The 23,671-nt window shown below is 45.0% G+C and overlaps 2 long non-coding RNA genes across 2 annotated transcripts; one reads left to right on the forward strand and one right to left on the reverse strand.

Annotated features, from left to right (window-relative positions):
- Positions 1-148: 148 nt before the first annotated feature.
- LOC134760540 (uncharacterized) lies at positions 149-19,941 on the reverse strand. The gene is made up of 3 exons (XR_010138194.1): positions 19,738-19,941; positions 17,265-17,998; positions 149-543 (listed from the first exon to the last, which is right to left on the reverse strand). It is a non-coding gene; the product is annotated as an uncharacterized LOC134760540 (long non-coding RNA).
- Positions 19,942-20,006: 65 nt separating this feature from the next.
- Positions 20,007-22,861, forward strand: LOC129051284 (uncharacterized). The gene is made up of 3 exons (XR_008515387.2): positions 20,007-20,254; positions 22,074-22,220; positions 22,591-22,861. It is a non-coding gene; the product is annotated as an uncharacterized LOC129051284 (long non-coding RNA).
- The last annotated feature ends 810 nt before the right edge of the window (positions 22,862-23,671 follow it).

The following is a 23,671-nucleotide window of genomic DNA, read 5'->3' on the forward strand; positions in this document are numbered from 1 at the left end:
TATCTTTCTAAGTTGATACTGTTTTATTATTTCCTTCAAGAATTGAGAATGTACTTACATATTGAGCATACGAAATTTCCCGTTATATCAAATCTTTATTTATTACAAAATTCAAATAAGCTAATAGATCCTAATGTTGCCATTGTTTGCATTTTCCTCTAGCCTAAAATTATTTTTATTTCAATTTTTGGAAAATTATAACTCTTGTTTAATATCATCTCCCAACTCAAAACCAGATAAATAAAGCAATAAAGAAAACAGAGGCCAGGCACAGTGGCTCATGCCTGTAATCCCAGCACTTTGGGAGACCAGGAATAGTTGATCACTTGAGCCCAGGAGTTCAAGACCAGCCTGAGTAATATAACAAAACCCTATCTCTACTAAAAATACAAAAATTAGCCACGTGTGCTGGTGCATGCCTGTAGTCCCAGCTACTTGGGAGGCTGAGGGACAAGAATCACTTGAACTTGGGAGGCAAAGGTTACAGTGAGTGGAGCTGGTGCCACTGTCCTCCAGCTTGGGTGGCAGAGCCAGACCTTTTCTCTGAAAAAAAAAAAAAAAAAAAGAGAAAAAAATGTTTCCTAATTAGTAAAGATAGTTTATAGACAAGATCAATAATAAACAAGATGTTTATAATCAAGATCATCAATAAACAAGATGTTTATGAACAGCCACAATTGCATAAGTTGGAAAACAATCATTTAGGTAAAGTTCTGGTGGTGTTGTATGTGCCTGTATGTGTGATAACATTTATCTATTAATCTTAATGTCATGCAAGGACAGTATCTTGATTTCTGCACTCCAAATTATTTCTTATTAGTAAATAAAAATAAGTTTATCAGGTAGCAAATATTGCTTAAAAACTTGAAACACAAAAACATTGATATTATATGTATATATTTGTCAACACATAAAATATTCTGCATTTGTCATTTGCTCAAGTCTGAATGCTTTGGTTAGAAAAAAAGCTTCTAAATTTTATTTCTAGAAGATCACAATCTAAATTTCATATTCCCAAAGTTAATAAACAAACATAGTTGATAATTTTTCACAGCTGAAAGATAGGCATTATGATATATAAAATAGAAAAAAGTGAAGATTTATGTGGTTTAGCTGAGTCAATGAGTCAAAAATGTGGAATGCTGAAAAAAATAATGAAATATTTTATCCCATTCATAGAAGCACTTCTTCAAATTATAATTTTCAGAGATGATCATAGTACATTCAAAATTAATTTTTAAATTTTGGTAACTGCTTTAATAAGGATGATTGAGAAACTGCAGTGTATTAAGAATATAATAGTAGGGAACTAGGAACATCAGCCCTGACTCAGATTTCACCCGTAACTACTGAAAATGATAAAGAGAGGTTGGGGTGACATGATTCATATATTTGAATGTCTATCATGCTGAAAATTTCATTTTATTTTAATTTCTTAATTGAAGGATAAAATTTTATGTATTTATTTTGTACAACATGATATTTTGAGGTATATTTACGTTGTGAGGTGACTAAATCTAGCTAATTAGCATATGTATTACCTTATATGGTTATGAATTTTGTGGTAATTAACATCCAAAATATATAAGAAATTCAAACAACTCAATAGCAAGAAGGCAAATGAACTGATTAAAATATAAGCAAAAGATCTGAGCAGACATTTCTCAAAAGAAGACATACAAATGGCCAAGTAGGCATATGCAAAAAATGTTCAACATCACAATTATTATGGAAATGCAAACTACAGCTCCACTCTGCTGTCATCTCACACCTATTATAATGGTTATTATCAAAAATACAAGAATTAAACGTGTTGATCAGGGTGTGGAGACCAGGGAACCCTTGTACACTATTGGTGGGAATATATTCACTTCGTGTAAAAGTAATTGCAGTTTTGCCATTACATTCAATGGCAAAAACTTCAATTACTTTTGCACTAACCTAATAAATTAGTACAGCCGCTATGTATTAAATATTAAGTTTTAGGCCACTAAGTATTATGGTTCTCCAGAAATTTAAAAATTGAACTACTATATGATCCAGTGATCCCACTGCTGGGTATCTACCTATCCAAAGGATATAAAATCAGTATATGGAACAGATATCTGCACTCCCATGTTTATTGCAGTATTATTCACAGTAGTCATGATATGGAATCAACTTGTGTCCATCGACGGGGGAATGGATAGAGAAAATGTGGCATATACATACAATGAAATACATTCAGCCACAGAAAAGAAGGAAATTCTGTCATTTGTGAAAACGTGGATGAACCTGGAGAATATTATGAGCTAGGCCAGAAAGACAATTATCACATAGTCTCATTCATATGTGGAATCTAAAAACGTTAATAAGTAGAGAGTAAAATGTTTTTTTGCCAGCAGCTAACGTGGTTGGGAATGGAGTTTGGTAGATGTTGGTCAAAGGATACACAACTATAGTCAGAGAGAAGGAGTAAAATTCAAGAGATCTATTGTGCAATGTGCTGACTATTGTTAGCAACTTAATGTATTTTTGAGAAATTCTGAGAGTGGATTAGTGTTCTAAACCAAAATGATAACTATGTGAGATGATGCTGGAAACTAATGGAAACATTTCTTTTTGTATGAAGACAGGACTGTGAACAAGGGTGATTGTAGCATTGTTGGTTGAAATGCAGATGAAGGCCATTGACTTCTTTCAGTGTTCTTCAAGAGCTTTGGAATGCAAGGAACCAACGTGGTATGGAGAAAAAAATGTTACATATAGTGTCAGAAAACTCAGATGATAAACTTAATAAATGCATGAATTTGGGAAGATAATTTACATCTCTCAGGATCAGTTACTTCATACCAAGGTTTATACGTGGGTTATTAGGAAGTCTGATTTAAATGATGTAAGTGAAATGTCTGAAACTTAAGTTATTCTCAGTAATATTATAGTTATTTAACACAACATTTTAATGGGCATATGATGTTAAAGATACATTAAACTATATTTTAATATTTTAACAAAATACTTTCATAAAGGAGTTTCATTCTTGTTGAACAGGCTGGAATGCAATGGCACGATCTCAGCTCACTGCAACCTCTGCCTCCTGGGTTCAAGCTATTCTCCTGCCTCAGCCTCCCGGGTAGCTGGGATTACAGGCATGCGCCACCATGCATGGCTAATTTTGTATTTTTAGTGGAGATGGCATTTTGCCGTGTTGACCAGGCTGGTTTTGAATTAGTGACTTCAGGTGATCCACCCACCTTGGCATCTCAAAGTGTTGGGATTACAGGCGTGAGCCACTGCAGCCAGCCGAAAATAATTTTATTACATTTAAAATACTAATAAAACTTATTTAATCTACATTTTCTTATGTTACAAAAATATGGTTGCAGTATGAATTCAGATGGTTTACACGTTAAAATTACTAACCTCTATGGCTGAAAAAGTTACCTATAAATGTTCATCACCTTTAAGTGATATTCATTCATATATGAAAATTTATCACACTAATCAAATTGCAGATGTAGTAATAAAAAAGCAAAACTGTGCTATGAGTTTTGAACACCAATTTAATTTGACAGAACTTAAGTGACCAGAAAGAAAATAGAATTATTTGCAACTGCAGAAATTGCTGCTGGGTTAAAATTGACATTGAAAAAGCCCACCTTTTGACACCCCCCTCCCCCACATTGGCAACTGTTGGAATCAATTGTCATGCTCCCAAGGCAAATTATTGTCCATAACATCACAAAAAGTAATGAGAGCAAAAGAATTTCTGTAAGAACATGAGGCTTTCCTAAGCACTAAACTAACAAAGCTTGAACTTAGCCAAGAAATGGGAAGCTGCAGACACTGCACATCAGCAAAATGTCTTGGCAGAAGATGGACATGCAGAAGTGCAATCACTGACTTATTTATTTTCCACTCTAGGGGACACCAATATGAAAGTGAGTAATATCGGATAATCATTCCCAGAACCAATTAAACATAGCATGCCATTTCTTGTGGAGAATATTTCATGCTCAGGGAAATTAAACCATTTTATTATGATTAAGTTTCCTTAGTCAAACATGCTTTAAACTTACATTCTCACACTGTTAACTAGGTGGGTATGAATTTACTTTCCTATGGTGTACAGGTGATTTCTGGAGGGAAATAGATGAAGTGCTCACGTGGAATGGAACTAGAGTGTGGTTCTTTTTGTATTCTACTTTGCATTAATTGAAATATGTAGTGTATTGATCTCATTTCCCAAATGAATAAAACGGAGTTCTGAAAGCTTATGCGATTTGCAAATTGAGGCAGAGCTGATAACACACAGTGTTGTTTTGGCAGTGCAAGTTTCTGACTTCAAATCCGTTTAGACCACACAGTGTTATCTATACAGCATAATTATGACCAGATCTAAAAAATCAAATTCTAAAACAATACAGACTATATTTTGATGACGTTTTACTATATGATCAAGAACAATAAGTAAGGATACATTTAATTGACTTTAGTGTGTTTCATCAGTTTAATTTTTATGACTGCACTGTGAATTATAGGCATTTTAAACTTATTTTAATTGTATTTTCCAAATGTGAATTGGACAAATATTTAAAATTGTTGTATTCTCACCACAAAAATGGTATGTAAGGCAATGCATATGTTCATTAGCTAGGTTGAATCATTCCACAATATATATACTTTAAAATATCATATTGTACACAACATGTACAATGGTATCTACAAATTAAAAATGAAAATAATAATAATAAATTATGTCTTAGGCAAATATTCACTGATATTGGAAATAATATTTATGCATCTCATTGACTCAATTTATACTAAAAGGCAAATAGCCATCTTCCTTAATAATAGTTGTAGTATTTTCATAGCCATCTCTGTTTATCTCTGCAGTTTACTGTGGAGCAAATTTTCATACTTCTCTTCAACACTCAGAGGAATACTTCAAAGGAAAATTGAGATATGAAAGTTGGTTGAAGGTTTTATGGGGTAAACTGGGTTATTTGTGGATAGATGTCATAGCACACAACCGTGTAGCAACTTATACTCAAGTACGATTCAAATATCTCCTCCTCACAAAACGTCTTCTGCTCCCTCGATTCCTTTCTTTAGGCATCTCCTGGTCTCTCATGGGAAGAATATATAATAATAGTCAAGAGGGCTTGGGAGGAAAACAGACTAGTATTGGCTAATCCATTACACACTCTGGGTAAATTGTTTGAACCATATTCACACCCTGTTAATAAAACCTATCCCATATGGTTAAAATGGATATTCAATAACATGTCTTTAATGTGTTTAGCACAACACCCAGCTAACTGTACCAATTGTGATAATGGTAACAAAGAAGTGGTCTGAAGCAAACAGAGAGGGAAAGCCCTTATTCCACTTCACATAATCTCCATCATTCTTGCCCCAAAGAGTATGTAACATACAATATAATTAAAAATGAGTATACGACATTTAAGATTTCCAGGCTTATCTTCTGATCAACTTGCCATTAACTTCTTCTGCTGCAGATATTATAGACACTTTATAAAGTAAGCACTCAAAATCCTCGTCTCCCTGGTCGTCCTCATGTTTGTTTGCCACTGGCATCCTAGAGAATGAACTGGCCTTCTCAATAACACTTTTTTTTTTTTTTGAGAAGGAGTCTTCCTCTTTCGCCCAGGCCGGACTGCAGTGGCACAATCTCGGCTCACTGCAAGCTCTGCCTCCCGGGTTCACGCCATCCTCCTGTCTCAGCCTCCCGAGTAGCTGGGACTACAGGCGCCCGCCATGGTGCCCGGCTAATTTTTTTGGTATTTTTAGTGGAGACGGGGTTTCACCGTGTTAGCCAGGATGGTCTCGATCTCCTGACCTCGTGATCCGCCCGCCTCGGCCTCCCAAAGTGCTGGGATTACAGGCATGAGCCACCGCGCCCGGCCCTCAGTTAATTTTGACTTGATCTGTCAAGGCGCTTTCGTCAGTGCTTCTGGGCCGCAGCCGCCACCTACAGCCTCCACAGTGCCCTGCGTCCCGGAACTGGCCCCACTCCAGCTCCTGAGCACCAAGGCCACAGAAGCTGAGGCCCCTGACGGAGGCGCCAAGGCCCTGGGGGTGGTTGCCCGAGTCCCGCACCTGTCTCCTGAAAGGCCAAGGGTGGCCTGCACCTCGCTGACGGCTGTTCCTTGCGCTGTTCAGCCCCTCCTGGGAAGCCGGTGGCAACCCCTGCAGCATGCACTCAGCTGCTCCTGCCCCGCAGGTGGGGCTCACTTGCCTCCAGCCCCACTCCAGCTCCTGAGACTAGAAGGAACCGGACGAGGAGGTGTGCAACCTGACCAAGGTGGTAATAGCGGGGAGCTTCGCTCCAGCGCTCTTCCGGGGAGGCTGGCTCACTTCTGGGACAGTGGCCAACCAAGGCCTGCGACCATCTGCCGAGCCGCTGCCCGACGCCGCCCGACCCTCCCTCGCCCGCCAGGGCCCAACTCCCGTTGGACGAATCCCTGCTGCACAGCGGGCTCTGGTACCTGCCGTGCCTCATTTAACGGGACGCCAGGGCCAGGCGCCTCTGGCTGTGCTTTCAGCCCCAAGATTTCTGCGGCTTGGATCCCGCTGTGCGAGCTGCTCAGTGAGATCTGCTGCTGGAGGGTTGGCCTGCATCTAGGAGGGGTTGATGGTGTCTCATCCCTGCAGTCCTATGGAAACAGGCTGTCTCAGAGAGGGGAGATGGGCAAGCCAGCTGTGGATACCCGGCTGGATGGCCTGGACGCAGCCCTCAGCAGCCTGGAGGAGAAGCTGGAGGGCTAGGTACCCACAGACGGGCTGGAAGCCTGGCCACTGTCACAGAAGTCAAGGAGTGTCCCCAAATCTCCCAGCCCCAGAAGCTGACCCTGAAGGGCTGAGGCCAGCACTGGGAGCTGTTCAAGCAAGACATGCAATTCTGCCATGAGAGCCAGGCCACGCCCCAGTGGACACCCACCCCACACCCTCGGCAGCTCAACCTCAAGGGCTGTGAGGGCATTTCTGGTGTTAGCGTTTCTGGCTGCAAGTTCTGCATCCAACTCACAGGAGGCAAGCGACTCCCACCTTCGGGGCAGGAGCAGCCAGGTGCATGCCGCAGGGGCTGCCACTGGCTTCCCAGGAGGGGCTGCACCATGCAGGGAACAGCAGCCAGCGAGATGCAGGCCTTCCAGCAGAAAGGCACCAGGTTAGGCAACCACCCCCAGGGCAGTGGCGCCATTGTCAGGGGCCTCAGCCTCTGTGGTCTTGGTACTCACTCCACACCCCTAACCCTGCACTTCCACAAAAGTTCAAGGCCAAGCAGCTCATCCCACGGATCCTGGAAGCCCCCAGAATGTGGCCTGGCTCTTGCCGACCAGGCCCAGTTGTGCCTCTATCAGGCCCGGCAATCCTTGCCTGACTTTGGCATCTACTACCTCATGGTCAGGCTCAAGAGCAGAAAAGATCCTGGGACTCGTCAACAATCAATAGTTCACATCGACTTGACCGTTGGTGATGTGGTGACCTGGCGTTTCAGTGATATGTGGTACTGGGATGTCAAACTGGGATACCAGCAGGCGGTTATCAACATGGCCTTCAGCTGCGTGTCTCCCATCTGTCCAGTTATGCACAACCACATCAGGGGCTACATTTTCCTGTTGATCCAGTGTGGGCCCCTGGGGAGGAGCTGGATGAGGGGATCTCTTCCTGCAGCTCAGGGGTGGAGGCCTTCTAAGGGCTGTCTGACTGTGCCCGTCCTGCTCATCCTCTGCGGCTAGGCTCCCAAGCCCACACCCACTGGTTCTGGCTGCCCCACACCTGCTCCAGGCAATCACTGAGCTGGGCATGTTCACCTGGTGCCACTGGCTTTGTGCAGGCCAGGGACCTGGCTGAGCCAGACTCTGCCATCATCCAGGTTAGGGACAGGGGTCCTGAGCTCATAAGGCACCCGCTTCCCTTGTCCAAGAGGCTGAGGCCAACACCCCTGACCTCTCTGTAGTCCCTGAGCACACAAAGAAATCCAACTCTAGCTATGGGATGATGAGTCCTGGTTTCAAACTGAAGTTTATGTCTTCTTACTTTTAAAGACTAGTAATCACTGTAACTCCCCAAGAAGATAAGGTGTCATGAATGTATTTTTTAGTTGTCGTAGACTTATTGAAGTGAGTTTTGCAGTTCTAGTAATCCACAGAACACATTTTAAAAAATTGAATAATCTACCTTTGTTTCAGTGTCAGGTACTGATCTTGGTATGGCATTGGAAAGTAAACATGATGTAAAAAATTGCTGGTCTTATATAATTTATATTCTAGCAGGTAAGAGAAACAAACTGTGCATTAGTAAAATATACAGTGCATCAGGTGGTTCTAAGGAGGAAAACAAAGCAGGGCAGAAAAATGAAGTGCTTAGAAAAACTTTTAGTAATACGATTAAGGTAGGCACCACTTTGAGGAAACATTTGAGCAAAATGATGAACACGGTAAATATTCATTAGGAAAAAATGGAATTTTTGTAAACTGAGAGATGATGTAGGTGAAGAATTTGATGGTTATGGATATATTAATTTTGGGATTTCCATTAAATAGTTAATTGGAGATGTTAAGTAAGCATTTAAATATATAAATCTGAAACTCAGGGGAGAGTTCTGGCCTGGATGTAAAATGTTGAAAATCATTGCTATATTGTTCTTTTGGGCATGTTCAGCTGCATGGGTGCTGGCAAGGATTAGACACACAGACAGTTGCATTTAACCAAGGTTGTAATTTTGGCAGTAGAGTTGAATAAAGCAAGGGAAAGATAAATGAATTGAAGTTGCATAAGCTCTACAAATTTCAAGTTGATAATTAACTTCAATTTGTTTGAGGTAGATGGGAAGCAAAGGGATTATGGATAGTAAAAAGTTGATAGAAACAGTAGATCATTGTTTCTTTGAAGCTCACACTTTGTTTCTAGATATATTGTTTTATGGCCAAATGGAGATACTAGCATAAAAAAATAGAATGGTTTTTATTAAATAACATTAAATGGAAAAATGTATTTGGAGTTGTCACTTTATATAAAAAAGTTGAAGAGACATAAGAGTTTTAGTGATTTACATGTTTATAAGGTATTTTTAAAGAGAGATTTGAGGAATGATGAAGGTTAAATGATTAACACACAAACTAAGATTAAATGAGCTGGGCATGGTGACCCATGCCTGTAATCCCAACATTTTGGGAGGCTGAGGTGGGTGGATCGCTTGACCCCAGGAGTTTGAGACCAACCTGAGTAACATAGTGAGACCCTGTCTCTACAAAAAATACAAAAATTAGCCAAGTGTTGTTTCATGCACTTGTAGTCCCAGCTACTGAGGCTGAGTTGGGAGAAATGCTTGAGTCTGGGAGGTTGAGGCTGCAATGAACTATGATTGCACTACTGCACCCCAGAGTGGGTGACAGACTGAGATCCTGTGAAAGAAAAGAAAAGAAGATGAGAGAAGGGAGAAAAGGGGAGGAGAGGGGAGGGAGAGAAGAGAGAAGAAGAGAAGAGAACGAAGAGAAGAGAGAGAAGAGAAGGGAAAGAAAAAGTAAAAAGGGAGAGAGAAGAAAGGAGAAAGGGGAAGAGAGAAAATAAACAACAACAACAACAACAAAAATGACAATCAAATCAAACAACACATAGATTTACTGAAGCAGAAAGAAAGACCTGAGTCTATAGACCAACAGGTTGGAGCTCCAGATGACAGTGCTGAGAAAAAAAAATCCCCATGGAATCACATGCTAAAGAATACGTGTTTGATTAGGAACTCCAGAGAAGGGGTAGATGCCAATAATGAAATGGAAAGAGTAACAAGGGAAGAAAAAGGAAATTAATAACTAGAGTGATCAATAACCAGAGGAAAAAACCCACAAGGTAAACCAATAAATGTAAAATAAGCCAAAAGAAATAAAATCAACTACAGTAGATCAATTGTTTAATGAAATGTGAACAGATGAATTCCCACTGAAAGACAAAGGTCAGCTTGGGTTTAAAAATACAGTGATAACTGGGCAATATGGTGAGATCCCCATCTCTCCGAAAGAAAAAAAAAATACAAAAAATTAGCTGGATGTAATGGTGCATGCCTGTAGTCCCAGCTACTGTAGAGGCTGAGGTGGGGGGATCACCTCAAACTAGAAGGCCAATGCTGAAGTAAGCTGTGATGGTGCCACTGCACTCCAGCCAGGGCAACAGAACAAGACCTTGTCTCAATCAACACCATCACCAACAAAAAAACCCAGTGATGTATATATACAAGAAAAACACTTAAACAATGATAATGGTGGAAAATAAAAGAATGCCAAGAGATACCAGGAAAGTGCAAAAGCTAAAGTAAAATAAAGAGTGGCCATAATAATAATAGAGGGGTGGAATTTAAGGTTAAGCACTGAAATGGGATAAAGAGGGACACCGTGTAATGACAGGCACAATTTGTAATGAGAGAACACTCGAAATCTGCATGCTCCCAACAGCATCATGGTAAATACAAAAAGCAAAATCTAGTAAAAGATGAGATTTATAGAGAAAATTATAGAGAACACTCAAAATCTGCATGCTCCCCACAGCATCATAGTAAATATAAAAAGCAAAAACTAGTAAAAGAAGAGATTTATAGAGAAAATTTGAGTGGAAGGCTAAATCTCTGTTAGAACTAGAGTAAAAGCCTCCTCCCTCAAAGGATACAAAAGAAGTGAAAGTTTGAATAACCAAAAACTTGATTTGGTATATATGGGACCTTATATCCCTTAAATAGAAAATACACATTTTTTCTATATCTATGAAAATCTGAGAAAAATCATTTGTTTGGCCACAAAGAAATTCATAATAAATTTTAAAAGTGGAGAGTTTACACATTTGGAGAAAATGAATGCTTTCCTAGTAAAATATAAAGTGCCCCTAATGAACTAGATAATGAGTAGAAACTTAATTACCACTGACGAGAAAAACATCTCCCACTGAAAAAAGTACCAGGTCCAGATGGTTTCATGAGAAGGAACTGTACAAACCTTTAGAATTCACCTCTGTCAACACCTTCCTCCTCTGGGAAGCATTCCTGGATTTCCCTCTTGCTGATAAGATCCTGGGAGAATGGCTTCTCCATCATGTCCCTGACACAGCTCCTTGAAGATGTACCATATCATATCATAACCATATGATATCATATCTGCATATCACATCCTAACTGGATTTGATGGCCATTCTGTCTGGGACAATAAGCTACCTGAGTGTAGGAATGACACTTTTTTATTGGTTCCTAGTGCCTGGTACAGCAGCTGACACTGGCTGACTAGGTGAATACGGTAAGTGAAAAAGCAGAATGCACAATCATCAGTACTCTGTGATGCCCCTATGGGAAATCCCCAAGACACACACATAGGAAGGAGAATAAATGAAAAGAAACCAAAATGCTAACAGTAATTAGATTGAGATTTCCCCCATTATCCAAATATTTGTGATGGAGTTAAACAATTTTTATAGGGGTGAATAGTAATTTATACAACCACCTGGGCCAAGGAGTAGAAAAGGAGGAGGAAGGCTCAGAGGATCTTCAGGCAGGCCCTTCTGCTACCTCGGCTTCCTTTCTCCAGCCAGGTGGTCCAGCCCCCAGGCAGACATGAAGGCCCTGACAGGGGCCTCTGCCCCACCACCTTCATGCCTCATAGGGGACCTCTAGCTAGGAGAAGGTGATGAAACAGGGTGGGTACCCATCGGGAGCCTAAGCTGGAGAGAAGGGTCCCGTGGGTTTTACCTGGCCCAGGCAGCAGCTCTGGAAATTCTATCAACACTAGATTCCTTCAAACAGAGCCTCCTAAATTTTAGCAAGAGCTCCTATGCCCTTCGGCCCCAGGGCCTTAGTCCTGTCATCTTCCCCTCAATATAAACCAACAGCCACTGTCCCCTCACTCCGTGGCCCAGATCCAGCTCTGAGTCTCCCTGGCATTCAGGCATGGAGCCCCAACTGCATTCCTGGTGATCAGCTACCCCTGGTCATGACCAAGGTCTTTCCTATGCCCCAGAGCCTGGCACTGACCATCCATCTAGGCTGGCATTCCAGACTAATGCCCACCCTCCCTCTACTGGACACAGTCAGCTCTAGGAAGGGCAGAGAAAATCCATCTAGAATGAGGGCAACTGCTGTGGCTGGGGAAAGATGCGACAGGGCAGATGAGCTTGTCCTGGTCCATCTCAGGCCCCTGCAGGCTGCAGGGAGCCAGGGACTAAGAGGTGAATAACAGGTGTAGCCTTCAGGGAGATCCCCAGAGGACCATGGGACCTGAAAGGAAGGGAGGGGTGGATGGAGAGAGCTCTTGGTGGACAGGAATGTGAAGCGAAGATGGAGGGAGACCCAAGAACCTGCTCTCTCAGAGGTCAGACACTAGACAGGCAGCGGGGCTTCTGGGTCAGCCTGGGTCAGCAGGTGAGTCTGGGGAGGGAAAGGTTGGGCCAGGCGTAATCCAGCTGAACCACCCCAGGGAGGCTTCTCCAGCTTGGGGGAGGGGGAGTTGCTGTAGGAAGAAGTACAGGCAAGGGGACTCACTGGAGTCCCCTCAACCTGGCTTCAGCTTCCTGCTGATACCAGCTTCCCTTTCCAAAGGCCCCCAGCTGGCCCCAGAGTAGAACAGATGGGTCTGTCCTGAAGCCAGTTTCTTTCTCTCAATCACAGCGACTTTGGGCTGCCCTTGAAGTTTGACCTAGGAAGTGGGTGCAGGGCCTGGATCCAGAGAGGAGGGGTCACCGGATGGGTTATAGGATGGGGGAAGGGGAGGTCCAGGTGGAAGTTCAGGAGGGAGGGGAGAGAGTGAGGAAACTGCTGCGGCCCTCTCCTGGTCCTTCATGGGTGAGGGCTCACTCACAGTTCCCACAAGAGGAGGAGGAACAAGGGCTCCCAGCTCCTTCCAGTCCGGGCTACCAGCTCAGATGTGGGGCCTCCAGAGCTGCTTGTACAAGAAGTTGCAGCAGCCAGGCTCCACCATCCTGGGCTTTCCCCTATTGAGGTGGGAATGATGACTGCACCCTGAAATCCCCGAGTCAGGACCACAGCAGTGGGGAGGAGGCTCAGAGGCCCCTTTATTCCACAGGCTTTTGCCTGGCTTCCCTGGGATTCCTGAGTGGCCTCCTTTGAGGGAGGGGAAGAGTTGTCCCTTCTTACCTTCCCCTTGCCACCCTCTCTCTCCTTCAAGAGGGCTTGCTTTCTGCCCTCTCCTAGGCAGCCAGGGAACAGGAGACATCCCTCTCCTGGGACATCAAATTCTCCAACTACACCCTCAGCTGCAGATGGCAAGGTCATGATTTGGAATTCCTGTCTCCAGCCCTGCTTCCCATGCCCACAACAGGGCTGGGCACACAGAGGATGCTCAGAAGAATGAGCACGTGCTTGCCTTTGGCTTGCATTCTTCTTGCCGAGTCGAACAGCGTGGTCAACCCTGAAGGCCACCTGGCTGAAACTGAACCCGGTGGCCTGGGTGGGTTTTATGGGCAGGAGACCTGGAACTGTCCTGGACACAGCCATTTCCTGGCAGCGTGACCTTCGGCCAGTCACTAAACCTCTCTGAACATCTGTTTGTACTCAAGGCAAATGGAGGTGCCTATGTCTGCCTTCCAACTTGTTAGAAGCTTAACCCTGGGTTCAAGCCTTTGAGTAAGAGGCCACAGTACTCTTCGCCCCTTTGGGACTGTGTCTTATCATATTTTATGTCCCCTGTGTCCAACACAGTGACCAGTACATACCAAGTACTCAATATGTGAAATTAGAGTGCATGGTGAATGACAAGACTGTGCCATACATGGCAGGAGCTCCTCTCTTCTAGGGGTCTGTGGGCTTGCCCAGTAGCCTGCCCTAAGCCATGAGCCGATGCCCAACAGACAGGTGTCCCCACACACTCCCCAATGACCCTGTGTCACTGCCACCCTCACATCGTTGCCCCCTCTGTTCTGCTCCACCTCTCCTTTCTTACGAGATCCCTTCTCAGCAATGATCTCCTGCCCATCCACCTAAACTTGGGGATATTTCCATCTATGACCCTACACCCCGTCTATCCACACCATCTCTCTCCCCTTCTGCCTGTTGTCTACACTCTCGATCTGCATCCTCACCTTCACTCCTGACCCACTGTCCTCTGCCTTCAGCAACACCCTTGACCAGCTGGCCTTCTGGTGGCCACATTGGATAGGTGTACTATGGCCTTCATCTAACTTGACCTTTCTGTAGCCCCCTTCTTCTGGACACTTCTTGCCCTTTGGGCCGGCACTCTTGTGCTTCTCCTCCTTGATCTGTGCCTGCTGCTTCCTCTCAGGCTTCTCTTTTCCTCCCTTTGTCTGGCATCTACCTTCAGGCAGGCCCGGTGTTTCCTCCATTCTACTCTTCCTTAAGTCATCTCCCCTCAGTAAATAGCACCACTGTCTGCCCATGACTGCAAACTGGGAAGCTAGAACTTGGTCTGATTTCCCTTAGATGCCCCTTGACCACCAGACCCTGCCTACTCTACTTCTCAAAACCTCCGGTCATTGCCACGTGCCCATGGTACCACCAAGGATCTTAGCCATTCTTGCAGCCCTGGCCATGGCAATTTTTTTTTCTCAATCCCACTCCCTTCTCTGCTAAAAGCCTTACAATGGAAACAGGATGGCATGCACATTCCTGGCAAGGGCCCATGAGACCATGCCCAGGTGGGCACTAGCCACTTGCAACTCCCTACTCCACTCTTGAACCCGACCCACATATCCTCTCCTGCTGGCCTCCCATCTAAGAGGGTGAGACCCCCAGGACCATGGCTGTGTCTTAGTTCTCTCTAGATGTAAAAGCTCACCTGGGTCTTGGCAGGTGTTCAATTAGTTCATGCCTAATGATTAGGTGAACGGACCTGGAGGATCATGGTGGGGAAAGGGGATAGAGAGGGCCGGCTTTTCCTGAACCCTCTGAGGAGATAACAGGCAGGCTCACCTTTCAGGATATTCCTTCCCAAAATGCTGCTGGAAAATATAAGATCAGGGGTGGAGGTCCAACTAACTCCCGACACTGGACTTTGTTGGGGATAGAGTGTCAGGGAGGCCCACAGCTGACTCCTGAATAAAACACAGTCACAGGGACTGTGGTATTATTGTACCCATCACATAGTGGGGGTGGGGGTGGGGGAAACAGGACCAGAGATACTGAATGACTTGTGGAGGTCACACAGTAAATTAGGGACACAATTGGGCTCAGGGAGCAGCCTCTTTGGCCAATGTCCTAGTTCCTTCCTGCGAAAGTCCCTGGCCCCATCACCTGCACCCCTCCCGCACAGGCCACTGCAACCATGAACCTGCTGGGAGACAGAGGAAAGATGGGCAGAGGCACTATCCAACAGGGACCCTGGTACTGGGATGATGTCTTCTCAGAAGATGCTGGGACCTGGGATGCGGCGTTCATCTTAGGGCCTGGGCCCTGGGATGTTGGCCCTTGGGCAGACCTGCAGAGCACTGGCTCATAGGTAAAGGGCTGCCACTCCTCCACCCTCCTCAACACACACCCTGTGCACTCTGTCTGAGCCAGATACTGGGCCAGAAGTGAGGTTCAAAGGTCATGGCCATTTCCCAACCTCCAGGGACACATTTCAGAGGGGCAGACACTCCCACCATCACCAGGACAGAGAATGTGGAGAGGCCTGGAAGTCTGCCACCACGAGCCAGTGCAGGAAACAGAGGGGTGCCAGGACAAGAGCACTGGCATCCAGCCACCCATCTCAGAGATGCTGCCTGGCCGACTGGCAGGGGCTCCAGACAGGGACCCGCTTAGTCCCTATGCCCTCCTGCCAGTTGCTGTTTTCCAGCCTGGTCACAAGGTGACGGGCTGCCTCTGCAGGAGCCTGAGTGAAGGTGGCACAGACCTGGAGGGAAGCAGACCAAGGCCTACCCAGAGAGTCTGGGTAGACCACCTGCTGCTGCCAAGCACGTCCAAGTCTCCCCTTGCATAAGGCTCACAGCAACCCTAATTGTGTATTGTGCTTACATATAGGGATGTTGGGCCTGGAGGAATTAAGTGGCTGTCAGCAGCTGGCAGGTGACCCAGTGGAGTCAAATTCACGTTTTCCTAGTCTCAAAACCTGAACTCTGCATTATAATGAGAAGGGTGGATGGAAGACCTATTAGCAGGCTCAGGGGAACGGTGCCTCCTTCCTCTGGGCATCCAGGACTCAGGCCTGGCACATGGCAGGCATCAATGTTCATTGTAATGACATCAACTACAAAGAAAGAAATCAAAGGCACCCAAGGTTCAGAGGTAATCTGTCCACCCCACTCCCTTTGGGCGAAAGAACAAGCCAAGACCCTGAGAAAGGAAGTGAAAGCCAGGAAAATAGGAGGCCAGTGCAGAGGCCACATTCCACCCGGCATCCATCCATCCCAATCTCAAGTGGAATGAAAGCCCAAATCAGGAGCTGACCAGAATGACCCAAGTTTGCACTCCAGCTGTTCCCTGCACGTTGGAGTGCTCCCAACTGGGCACTGGGCTATGTGTGGACTGCCTTTGTAATGAAGGGAATGCGAGGATGGACATGGAAGCACCTTCTGTGTCATCTGTCTGCATCTTTTTTGCAGGTGAAGGTGCAGGACCCCATCCACACCTCACCAGATTGTATCCTCTCCCCTACCTGACCTTATTGCTGCTCACACTCTCCATCCCTAAATGTAATCCCGATACAAGGGAGGAGTGTCCCCCTCACGATGGGAAGCACCTGCTTGGCTGGAAACCCAATCCGAGGTAAATTCAAGGAGCTCTGTGAACAGGACTGCTAGGGTCTGGCTCTGGGTTGGCCACAGGATAATGAAGCACTGGGAGTTGTCTGTTCTTGGGTGTAGTGTGGTCCTTTTCTTCCTAGAAGGTTGGCTCCTTTGCAGGGGGAGGTGACTTAAACCCCGGCGGGTCTCAGCCAGCCTCCCAATTCATCGCGGATTCAGGAACCACGGAAACACAAAGGACATGGGGTCCCACAGCCCACACAAAGCCACACAGATAGGCTACCAAAAGGTGGGGGAAAAAAATCTGTAGTGCGTTAGCCACATTCATTTAAGCCGACTCCACTTACAGGCGCGCACACACACAGGCACACACACACGCACACACATACACAAAGTCACACACACACGCAGACATCCAACACTTGCAACACTCCCTCAGAAACACACAGCCCGGCAGCTTCTGAGGCTGGGTGGTTCTGAAGGAAGCCCCACGTGGGAGACAGCAACCCCGTGGAAAACAGGGGGCTATACCTAGAAATCAAAGTGGGGCAAGTTTCAAAAAGACTCACCCTTACAACGACTAGGCAGGCCGGAGGCATCCTGCAGATCCTTTAGGATCCTTAGAGATTTCGTGGTTTAGTCCTGGGGCTCTGCCTTACGTTTCTTCAGGCTCGTTCACATCTGCCCTCTCCTAGGATCGTCGGACTATCCTGTGGATCCCACGGAGAAGACAGGCGAGAGTCCACCGCCTTCGCACCTCCACGGTGGTCTCCTTCCCAGGTAAGCCGCAGGGATTTGTCATTAGGCAACAGTGGCATTCATCGTGATGCTAGCCAGAGCTCACAGCTCAGGCCTGGTGCCCTGAAACTAGCGCATGCGCATTAGCGAGGCAGGCCGGCGCACCGGACTGTCAGAGCTGTCAGCCTGCCCAAGCAGAAGAAAATGGTACAGGCAGAGCCGGCCTGGTATCGGGAAAAAGGCTGCTTGACATAACCCACTGCGGGACCCTAAAAGTCTTGACCTTAGGGACCCATCGGGTCGTCTCCGTTGTCGGGTCCCGCTGGACGAGGAGGCGTTTCAAGAGTGTGAGTTGGTCGCTAGAAACTGCTCTTCTGACACCCTTCCTGAAAGAGGCTGTTTGCAGGAATCAGGTCCCATGGGGATTGGAATATAGTCTGGTGAGTTGTTGAGGGGTCTTTGGGTGATGGAATCTAAACTGAGACCCCAGAGGCAGGTGTCAGCAAAAGATGGCCGGGCCCTTGGCCTCACTGCGTTACTTCATCCCGGGCCTCGCAGAGGATCTCTAGGAAAGGCAGAAACCATGACAAATGCAAGTCCAAGGTGGAGCAGTGTTCTCACACCTCGAACTGGCCTCTCATGGCTGCAGATGAGGTTGAGACATTGTCTCAGAAGTTGTCTGTGGTGATTGAAAGCCTGAAAAGGGTGCCCAGCAGTGCTGTTGACGGGCACTGTTGACCCTCCATGAAAGCCAACAAAAATCAAGGCTCGCCTGAGAAAGCGAGCTGACTTGTGCTGGAGTCCAAGCAATGTTCAAAGATTCCTGTCAGAAAACCCAAAACGCTCCTGCAAAGTTCAAACAACCTCAGCCCCAAAAGGAGACCACGACCCACAACCTGGAGGGCAGCCTGCCTACCTGAAGTCCCTTTAGCTGCCTGAAATCCCTGGCAGCCAAAAGATTTATGGCGAGAGGCAGTCCCATCTAGCAACAGCCCAATGAAAGAACCTCTCCACAATGAGAAAGGACGTGCCGATGAAATGAAACAGAGCCTAGATTATCAGGCAAAAGCCAGCCATGGCTGCCTGCTACTCATCCTATAGTAATCATGCAGCCCTTCAATAGAAGTGGGAGAACGAGAATTTCCTTGTTGGCAAATGTAATGGGAATTTATGGTTGTAAAAGTATAACAGCTGCCAGTCATTAAAACGTGACAGCGTTTAGAAGAAAACACTCATGTAATGGATTCCCATGAGGATCGTCCTCTGTGAAGTGGGAAACATTTAGTGTGTAAGACGTTGAGCCAGCCCCAGGAAACCCTAGGCCGACAAGGAACACGGAAGTCAGCAAAGAAGAGGCAAGTGCGGTGGCCACATCCCACCCAGAATCAACCCATCGCACTTCCATTTGGCTCTAGGTATGAAAGCCCCCAAATCGGGAGTTTGCCAGGATGGCCTCAGTTTGCACTCCAAATGTTCCCTGCACCTTGGAGTACTCCTACCTGAACACCAGGCCATGGGTGTACTGTTTGTGCAATTAAGGTATTGAGGGGATGCAGTTGGAAGCACCTTCATCTGTCTTCACCTTTCTTTGCAGGTAAAGGTGTGGGACCTCATCCACCCCACAACAGATTGTGTTCTCTCCCCTATCTGACCATATTGCTGCTCACACTCTCTGTCCCTGAATGAAATCTGAAGATGATGGAGGAGTGCCCCCTCACGACGGGAAGTACCTGCTAGGCTGGGAACGGAATTCGATGTAAATTCAAGGGGCCCCGCGGACAGAACTGCTAGTGTCTTTCCCTGACTTGGAAGCAAGACAGTAAAACACTGGGAGATGTCCTTTCTTGGGTGTGGTGTGTTCCTGTTCTTTCTAGAAACACGGCTTTTTTTTTTTGTTTGCAGTGGAGGTGATTTTGACCCAGGCCGGTCTCAGCCAGACTCCCAATTCACTGCAGATTCATGATCCACAGAAAGATAAAGAACACCGAGCCGCGCAGACCAAGCAGAGCCACACAGACAGGACAACAAAAGGTTGGGAGACTTAAAAAAAAGAAGCGCTGCAGTGCATTAGCCACATTCCTTTAAGTCGACTACACTTACAGGCACACACACACACACACACACACACAGCCACACACACACGCAGACTTCCAACACTCATAACACCCCCACAGAACACACAGACCGGTAGCTTCTGAGGCTGCATGTTTCTGAAGGAAGCCCCACCTAAGACAGAGCAACCCTGAGGAACACAGGTGGGCTGTATCTAAAAATCACAGTGGGGCAAGTTTCAAAAAGACTCACCCCTACAACGACTAGACAGGCCTGAGACATCCTGCAGATCCTTTTGGATCCTTAGGGATTTCGCGGTTTATTCCTGGGGCTCTGCTTGACGTTTCTTCAGGCTGGCTCACGTCTACCCTCTCCTAGGATCATGGGACTATCCCGTGGATCCCATAGAGAAGATAGGCGAGAGTCCGCCCCCTAGGCACCCTCCACAAAGGTCTCTGTCTCCGCCAAGCTGCAGGGATTTGTCGCTAGGTGACGGTGGCATTCATTGTGACGCTAGCCAGAATTTACAGCTCAGGTCTGGTGCCCTGAGACTAGCGCATGCTCATTAGCGAGGCAGTCTCGGGCGCCCAGATGTCAGAGCTGTCAGCCTGCTTAAGCGGAGGAAAATGGTACAGGCAGAGCTGGCCTGGTATCAGGAAAAAGGCTGCCTATGATAACCCAGTGCAGGACCCTACAAGTCTCGACCTTAGGGCCCCCTCGGGCCGTCTCCGTGGTCGGGTCCCACGGGAGAAGGAGGCATTTCGAGAGTGTGAGTTGGTCTCTGGAAACTGCTTTTCTGACTCCCTTCCCGAAAGAGGCTGCGTTCAGGAATCGGGTCCCATGGGGATTGGAATATAGTCTGGTGAGCTGTTGAGGGGTCTTTGGGTGATGAACTCATACCTGAGACCCCAGAGGCGGGTGTCAGCGAAAGATGGCCGGGCCTTTGATCTCATTGCCTCCCTTCATCCTGGGCCTCGCAGGGGCTCTCTGGGAAAGGCAGGAACTATGGCAAAGGCAAGTCCAAGGTGTAGCAGTGTTCTCACACCTTGAACTGGCCTCTCACAGGTGCAGAGGAGGTTGAGACATTGTCTCAGAGGCCGTCTGTGGCGATTGCAAGCAGGAAAAGGGTGTCCAGCAGTGCTGTTGAGGGGCACTGTTGATCCCCCATTAAAACAAAGGAAAATCAAGGTTCGCATGAGAGAACCAGCTGACTTGTGCTGGAGTCCAAGCAACATTCAAGGATTCCTGTCAGAGGACCCAAAAGTCTCCTGCAAAGTGCAAACAACCTCAGGCACCACAACGAGATCGTAATACACAACCTGGAGCACAGCCTGCCTACTCGAAGTCCCTTTGATCCCTGAAATCCCCAGCAGCCAATAGAACTGTGGCGAGAGGCAGTCCCACCCAGCAACAGCCCAATGAAACAGCCTCTCCGCTCTGAGAAAGGAAGTGCAGGTGAAATGAAACAGAGCCTAGATTACCAGGCAAAAGCCAGCCACGGCTGCCTGCTTTCCATCCTATAGGAATCATGCAGCCCTCCAATAGGAGTAGGAGAACAAGAGTTTCCTTTTTGGAGGATATGGTGACAATGCTTTGTGATGTGTGGATTTATTATATAGAGTTAAACCTTTGTTTTGATTCGGAAGGTTGGATACGCTCTTTTGAAATGTCCCCTCATTTGGAATGTCCCCTCATAGATTTGTACAATCTTTTGAAATGTCCCCTCATTTGAAATGTCCCCTCATAATTTTGTACTATCTATGAGGGAACATTTCAAAATTTTTTGAGGCATATAGTGAAAAACTGAATATCCTGGGATAAAAACTACAAAGAAGCTATGTATGAAAATGCTTTCTGATGTCTGATCTCATCTCAGAGTTAAACCTTTCCTGAGATTCAGCAGGTCAGAAACACTTTCTTTCTAGAATCTATGAAGGGACATTTTTGAGAAAATTGAGGCCTATAGTAAAAAACTGATTATCTTGTGATAAAAACTAGAAACAAGACTTCAGTGAAATGATTTGTGACGTCTTGATTCATCTTATGAAGCTAAATCTTTGTTTTGATTCAGCAGTTTTAAAGACTTTTTTTGTAGAATCTGTGAAGGGACATTTGGCGGCCCTTTGATACCCATTGAGAAAAACAGAATATCCCCTGATAAAAACTTCATGCAAGCTATCTGTCAAAAGGCTTTAGAATGTGTGCATTTATCTCACAGAGTTAATCTTTGTCTTGATTCAGCAGGTTGGAAGCACGTTTTTTGCAGAACCTAAGAAGAGACATTTCAAAGCACATTGAGGCCTATAGTGAAAAACCGAAAATCCCGTGATAAAAACTACAAACAAGCTATCTGTGAAAATGCTTTCTGACGTGTGAAACTATGTCACACACTTAAAGATTTGTTTTAATTCAGTAGTTTGGAAACACTCTTTTTGTAGGATCTACGAGGGGACATTTCAGAGCCCATGCAGTCCTATAGTGAAATAACGAATATCCCATGGTAAAAACTAGAAACAAGCTATCTGTGAAAATGCTTTAGGATTTGTGGGCTCATCTCAAAGAGTTAAACCTTTGTTTTGATTCAGCAGGTTGGAAACACTCCTTTTGTAGAATCTACGAATAAACTTTGTGGAACCCATTGAGGCATATAGTGAAAAACAAAATATTCTGCGATAAAAACTAAAAGCTTGCTATCTGTGAATATGCTTTGTGACGTTTGGATTCATCTTACAAAGGTAAAACTTTCTTTTGATTGAATAAGTTAAAAACACTCATTTTGTAGAATCTGCAAAGGAAAGTTTCAGAGCCCATTGAAGCCTATACTAAAAAACCAAATATTTCACGATATAAAGTAGAAACAAGCAATCAGTGAAAACACTTTGCTGTGTGTGAATTCATCTCACAGAGTTAAACTTTTTTTTTTTTTTTAGTAGGTTGGAAAAACTCTTTCTGTAGAATCTGCGAAGGGACATTTTAAAGCCCATTGAGGCGTATAGTGAAAAACTGTATATCCTGTGATAGAAATTAGAAACAAGCTATCAGTGAAAATGTTTTGCAACGTGTGGATCTATCTCACAGAGTTAAACCTTTGTTTTGTTTCAACAGGTTGCAAACACTTTAATTGTGGAAACTATGAAGAGCCTTTTCGTAGCTCATTAAGGCCTATAGTGAAAAATTGATTATCCCACGATAAAAACTAGAAACCCTATTTGTAAAAATGCTTTGCAATGTGTAGATTCATCTCACAGAGTGAAACTTTTGTTTTCACTCAGCAGGTTGGAAACTCGTTTTTCGTAGAATTTCAGAAAAGTTATTTGGAAGCCCATTGAGGCCTATAGTGAAAAACTGAATATTTGCAATAAAAAACTAAAAGGAAGCTTTTTGTGAAAATGCTTTGTGATCTGTGGATTCATCTCACAGTGTTAAACCTTTCTTCTGATTCAGCAGATTGTTAACACTTTTTTTTGTAGAATCTAGGAAAACACGTTTTGGAACCCATTGAGGCCTATAGTGAAAAACAGAATATCTCGTGATAAAAACTAGAAGCAAGTGATCTGTGAGAAAACTTTGTGATATTTGGATTTATCTGACAGAGTTAAACCTTTGCTGTGATTCTGCAAGTTGGATACACTCTTTTTGTACAGTCTACGAAGGTACATAGACCCATTGAGAAGTATAGTGAAAAAACAAACATTCATCAACAAAAACTAAAAAGAAACTATGTCTGAAAATGCTTTGCAATGTGTGATTTCATCTCACAGAGCTAAACCTCTCTTTTATTCAGCAGATTGTGAACACTTGTTTTATAGAATATACAAAGGGACATTTCACACCCATTGATGCCTATAGTAATAAACCAAATATTTTGTGATAGAAACAATAAAAAATCTATCTCTGAATATGCTTTGCCATGTGTGGATTCATCTCACAGAGTTAAACCTTTGTTATTATTCAGCAGGTTGGAAACAATTTTTTTGGAGAATCTAAGAAGGGACATTTGGGAGGTCATTGAGACCTGTAGTGAAAAACCGAATATCCCGTGGTAAAAACTAGAAACAAGCCATCTGTGAAAATGTTTTACATTGTGTGGATTCATCTCGCAGAGTTAAACCTTTTTTCTGATTCAGCAGATTGAAAACTTTCCTTTTGTAGATTCAACAAAGAAACATTTCAGAGCCCATTGACA

Source organism: Pongo abelii, chromosome 19 (genome assembly GCF_028885655.2).
Source record: "Pongo abelii isolate AG06213 chromosome 19, NHGRI_mPonAbe1-v2.0_pri, whole genome shotgun sequence".
Taxonomy (NCBI): domain Eukaryota; kingdom Metazoa; phylum Chordata; class Mammalia; order Primates; family Hominidae; genus Pongo; species Pongo abelii.